Source organism: Elephantulus edwardii, unplaced genomic scaffold (genome assembly GCF_000299155.1).
Source record: "Elephantulus edwardii isolate Elephantulus edwardi_28Jun2011 unplaced genomic scaffold, EleEdw1.0 scaffold00195, whole genome shotgun sequence".
Lineage (NCBI taxonomy): Eukaryota > Metazoa > Chordata > Mammalia > Macroscelidea > Macroscelididae > Elephantulus > Elephantulus edwardii.
The window spans coordinates 4,483,879-4,489,513 of NW_006399945.1; the positions used below are offsets into that span (position 1 = coordinate 4,483,879).

Sequence of the window (5,635 nt, forward strand, 5' to 3'; positions counted from 1 at the left end):
CTTTGGTATTCCCAATCACTTGTTATGCATCACAGAGTTGGACAATGACCAAGGAGGATAGAAGGAGAATTGATGCCTTTGAGCTGTGGTGCTGGAGAAGAGTATCGAGAATACTATGGCCTGCTAGGAAAACAAACAGATTTGTCCTGGAAATGGTTGAACCGGGTGGCTCCTTGGAGGCAAGGATTCTGATGCTCTATCTAACATACTTTGGACATGTTGTGAGGAGAGACCGGTCCTTGGAGAGGGACAGAGGGTGGAGGGACGGCACAGGAGAAGAAGGCCCTCTATGAGGTGGATTGATTCAGTGACTAGGATAATTGGGATGGGAGTGTCAGAGATGGTGTGTTTGGCACAGGACAGAGCGGAGTTTAGGGCTGTTGTACATAGGGTCGCTATGAGTCGCTGGCGACTCAACGGCACATAACAACAACAACAACAACCTCAGCCCCTGGATTTATCTTTCTTTTGTCTTTTACATTTCTGACTTCTCCCTTTTCATTCTTGCTTTCTTCCATCATCTCTTTCTTGTTATATTCCCTGTGCAAAGGTGCTGAACAGGGCTTTGTAGCAGTAGCTTGTACCTATCTCTGTGCATCCAATGAGGCTAAGCATGCTCCCCCTCCCCCAAAGCAATGCAGTTCCTTTCAGGATGAGCAATATAACTTAAAACTCAGCTGTGTCAATAAGTCAAGGTGAGTTTTTGGCTTTATACAACTGCATTCCAATCCATTAGAAAGTTGTTAACATTTATAGCCAAGCTGTCTCTTAAATATTCTGTAATAAAAAGCCAAAATACCTCCCCCCACTTTTTTTTCTTTCAATTTCACCCTTACACTGCATTTTCATTACCACATTTTCTTTGCAAAGTGCTACAACATTCTTTATTGAAACATTTATTGTTTCAGGCGCTCTTAGAGTAGACTTCTTTGATAGAAAGGAAAAGATAGTTGTGTTTTCTGGAAGCATCGAGTGCTAGTGGAGCTTCTTCATTTTGCAAGTGACATATCTGACTTCTTCCTTGGTTGTTGGCTGTTACTGCTTCATACCTGCTTTTCCGTTTATTTGATTATTATGATCCAGAGGCAAGGATTGATCTTTAACGTATCTAAATCCACATACAATATGTGTATCATAAGGAGTTTTTCTTGGCTTAAAAAGTGTTTCAATCTGAATGTGTCTCTATGCAAGCAAATAATCAAGTCTGCTTGCTTTGGGACTGTGGGTAGTTCTAAGACAGAACCAGGTTTAAAGGAAGATAATTAAAAGTCTAGCAGTGAACAAGCTGAGGGCACTGAAAAAGCTTAGTACCTCTTTGCTCTAGTACATTAAGAACTGAAATGTCTTTGAAGTGCTGTGACATGCCTGAGATAAGTGACACTGTGGATGGTATTTATGGACTAATCAATATTCTGATTCTGTTGATGGAGAAACAAACTTTTAAAGTTAATCTAAAGTCACTGAGTCTCCCTGGCATTTAGAATTTTTCATGATATGTTTTCTGAGTAGAGGAATATAAAGTAGTATTTACTACATTAGCAAAGACCCAACTGTGTTTGCACAGAAAAGCAATCCTGTAGCTAAAATATTAATATGGCACAGATGCATGTGCTCAAACTTAATAAAACTAAGAATGAGGTTTGATCATAAGAACCTGGATATCCCTTAAATCTTTAATGACATGGAACACCTAAAATGTCATTTTCATCACCACTACTCTTCATCCTCAGCCAATTATGATTGACTCTAGAATTCAGTAAGGTGTTATAATGCTGCCTTCAGGGTTTACTCAGTCTGGAATATTGCATGTTCTTTCAGACTGTTTTTGTGACAGTGATGTACAGAAGGACACTCAGGTTAGTGTTCTCATACTAAGAGGGGAATATCTTGTAGCTATACTAAAATACTCTTTTACAAATCAGAAGTATGTTGAAGAACAACTCTGGAAACTCTCAAGTGTTCTTCTGTGTCTATTCTTTTAACCTTTAAAAAATTGTGTCAAGAATATACATGGTAGAGCTCAAAAACTCATTGCTCTCAAGTCAGAGCTATCTCACAGGTGACCCTTCAGTGGGTTTTCAGAGGCTGTACAATTTCATGGGAGGAGATTGCTCATCTTTTCTGGTGGATTTGAACCACCAGAGAGGGGGTTAGCAGTGCAACTCCCTATTCTATAGGCTATAGAGCTTCCTATATATAATAGCTATTGTTGTTATGTGCTATTGAGCTGGAACCAAAACCTCATAGGTGATCCTCCAGTGGGTTTCAAAGGCTTTAAGTAGCATAGGAGGAGATTGCCCATTTTTCTTTTTCAGAGCAGCTGGTGGATTCTTACCATCTACTTTTGAATTGGCAATGTAACTCTTTACCATTGGGACATTATAGATCCCTATATGTAATAAAAAATGAGAGGAACAGGACATCAACAGAGAACTACCAGAAGTCCAGGCTGGGTTTAGAAGGGGTTGTGGTACTAGGGATATTGTAGTTACTGTTAGATAGATCTTTGCAGAAAGCAGAGAGTACCAGAGAAATACCTATCTGTGTTTCAATGATTATGCAAAGGCATTTGACTATGTGGATCACACAAACTGTGTGACTCTGCAAAGAATGGGAATCCCAGAACACTTGATTGTGCTAATGAGAAACCTATACTTGGACCAGGAGGCAGTCGTCAGAACAGAGCAAGGAAACACCGCATGGTTCAAGATTGGGAAGGGTGGATGCCAGGATTGTGTCCTATCTTCATCCCTTGTCAACCTATAAGGAGAACAGATTATCTGGGAGGCTGGGCTGTATGAGGAGAAATGTGGCATTAAGATTGGAGGAAGATTCATCAACAATCTGCATTATGCAGATGACACAACCCTGCTTGCTGAAACTGAGGAGGACCTGAAGTGCTTGCTGCCGAAGATCAAGGAGGCTTAATATCAAGAAAACAAAAATTCTCAGCACTGGGCCAATTGGCAACATCAGGATGGATCGTGAAGAGATTGAGATTGTTAACAGCTTTAGTTTGCTTGGCTCCACAGTCAACACTTTTGGCAACAACACCCAGGAAATTAAAAGACACATTGTGATTGGAAAGTCTGCTGTTAAAGACCTCTCTAATGTACTGAAGAACAATGATGTCACTCTGGAAACTAAGGTGCATCTGATATAGGCCATAGTCTTTGAAATCACTAGCTATGCCTCAGAGAGCTGGATAATGACTAGGGAGGATAGAAGGAGAATTGATGCCTTTGAGCTGTGATATTGGAGAAGAATATTGAATATATCATGGTCTGCTAGGAAAGCAAACAGGTTCAGCCTTGAGAGGGTTAAACCAGGTTACTCCTTAGAGACAAGGATTCTGAGGCTTTGTCTGACATACTTTGGTCATGTTGCAAGGAGGGACCAGTCCTTGGAGAAAGACATCAAGCTTGCTGGGATGGTGGAGGGACAGATCACGAGATGAAGATAATGGGGTAAGGTAATGGGGGTAGGTGTGTCAGAGAAAGTGAGATTGGCAGGATAGAGCAGGGTTTAGGGCTGTTGTACTTAGGGTTGCTATGAGTCACAGGCCGACTTAAGGGCACATAACAACAACAACAAGAATATGTAATAAAGCACTTGTCAATTAAAAAGGTTTTATATGCACAATTCAGTCACATTGATTAATTTTTTTCTGTTAAACAGCCACTATAATTCTCTTTTATGAACTACTTCACCCCTACTTATCATATATTCCTTGCCTCTTAAGCAGTAATATCTTTCTCCATCCTTCACAACCCTTAGTAATCTTAATTTCTATATGTTTAGTTACTTAATCAACATGAAATAATATAGTATTTGTCATCTTGTAACTAGCATATTTCACTGAGGAAAAATGCTTTGTGGGTCATTTGTGTTGTCTCACGTACGGAGATTTTATGTCTTCAAGGTTGAGTAACATTTTTATCTATGTGTAGTATAAATCAATATAGTTATCTATGCATATGGAAAAAGATACAAGACTCATGTACATCTTACTTCATTTTATACCATGCGATAGCTCCTTGTTTTGTTGGAAAAACTGCTGCTTGCTTTATGCACAGGTTTTACATCAGCACAACTATGTGTTATAGAATTCTCATTCTCAATGTTAGCCATAATATGTTACATTCAATACTGTCTAATGACTTTGCATAGTTATTAAAATACAAATAAAATCTTTCTAGTATTCTCTGCTTTCAGTCAGATCCATCTACATCAGCAATGATATCTCTTGTTCCATGACTTTTTCTGAACTGTCTTGAATTTCTGGAAATTCCCTGTCAGTGTGCTATTTCAACCATGTTTGAATAATATCCATCAAGATTTTACTTGGATGTGATATTAGTGATAATGCTTGATAGTTTCCACATTCTGTTTTTCATCTTGTTTTGGAATGAATATGCACCTCTTCAAGGCAATTAACCAGTTAGCTGTCTTTCAAATTTTTTAGCACAGACTAGTAAGGACATACAAGCTTAATCTATTTATTAAAGCACTCTATTGGTATTCTGTCAATTCCAGGAGCCTCAATTTTTGGAATGCCTTATGTGCAGCTCGCAGGTTGGACGTTTTATTTCAGTACCATTGGATCTTGATTATATACTATTTCCTGAAATGGTTCCATTTTGACTAATTCTTCTTAGTATAGTGATTGTGTATTTTTTTAAATCTTCTTTTGATGCTTTCTATATCACTTAATAATTCACACACATAATCCATCAGAATTACAACTTGAGTCTTGAATTTGTGCTTCAATTCTTTAAGCATTGAGAAATGTTGAACATATTTTCCCCTGTTGGTTTTCTAACTCTGGTATTGTACAAATTTTGATATAATACTTCATGTTGCTTTCTAGAGTTGTCCCTTAAAATATTTTTCTCAGTTGTCATATTTCATATAATACACATCCAAAAAATTCTCACCATAGGACCAATAGGCAACAGCAAGACAGGTGGAGAACAGAATGAAGCTGCCAATGATTTCATTGTACTTGGATCCACAGTTGACACCAATGGTAGTGAAAGTCAAGAAATAAAACTATGGGGAAATTGACTGACACCAGCCTCTTGAATGTACTGAATCTCAAGGTGGATCAGAGACCAGGGAGTAAAGCCCCAAACCATAAGGTTCATAAGAGACAAAATGGAATCAAGCTTAGAAGCGCTAGTGCAAGATATAAAGAGACCTCCAAATACAGCCAGAAATGCACAATCTAAAGAGGATAAAATTGATGCATTGGACCTTCTAAAGATTAAATCCATGTGTGCATGAAAAACTTTTTCCAATAGGGTGAAAAGAACATCTACAGACTGGGAACAGATGGTAATATCATTTCAGACAAGAGTCTTATAACAAAAGTTTGCAGAATACTCCTGAGACTCCACAAGAAAGACTGATAACCCAATTACTAAATGAGAAAAAGACATGGAAAAATTTTCACGGAGAAAGATATTCCAATGGCAAACAGACACGTGAAAAAAATGTTACAGATCACTGGCAATAAGAGAGATGCAAATCAAAACCAAAATGAGGCTTTGGTATCAAAGATATGTTTGCTTCATAGAATGAATCTGGGAGGGTTCCATCTTCTTCTATTTTCTGAAATAATTTATGTAGAATT

General features: G+C 38.1%; 1 protein-coding gene across 1 annotated transcript in view; it reads left to right on the top strand.

Moving 5' to 3' along the window:
• LOC102845226 (zinc finger matrin-type protein 4-like) overlaps nucleotides 1–5,635 on the top strand; it is a 501,572-nt gene that overhangs the window by 34,662 nt on the left and 461,275 nt on the right. The gene's annotated exons all lie outside the window — the stretch shown is intronic.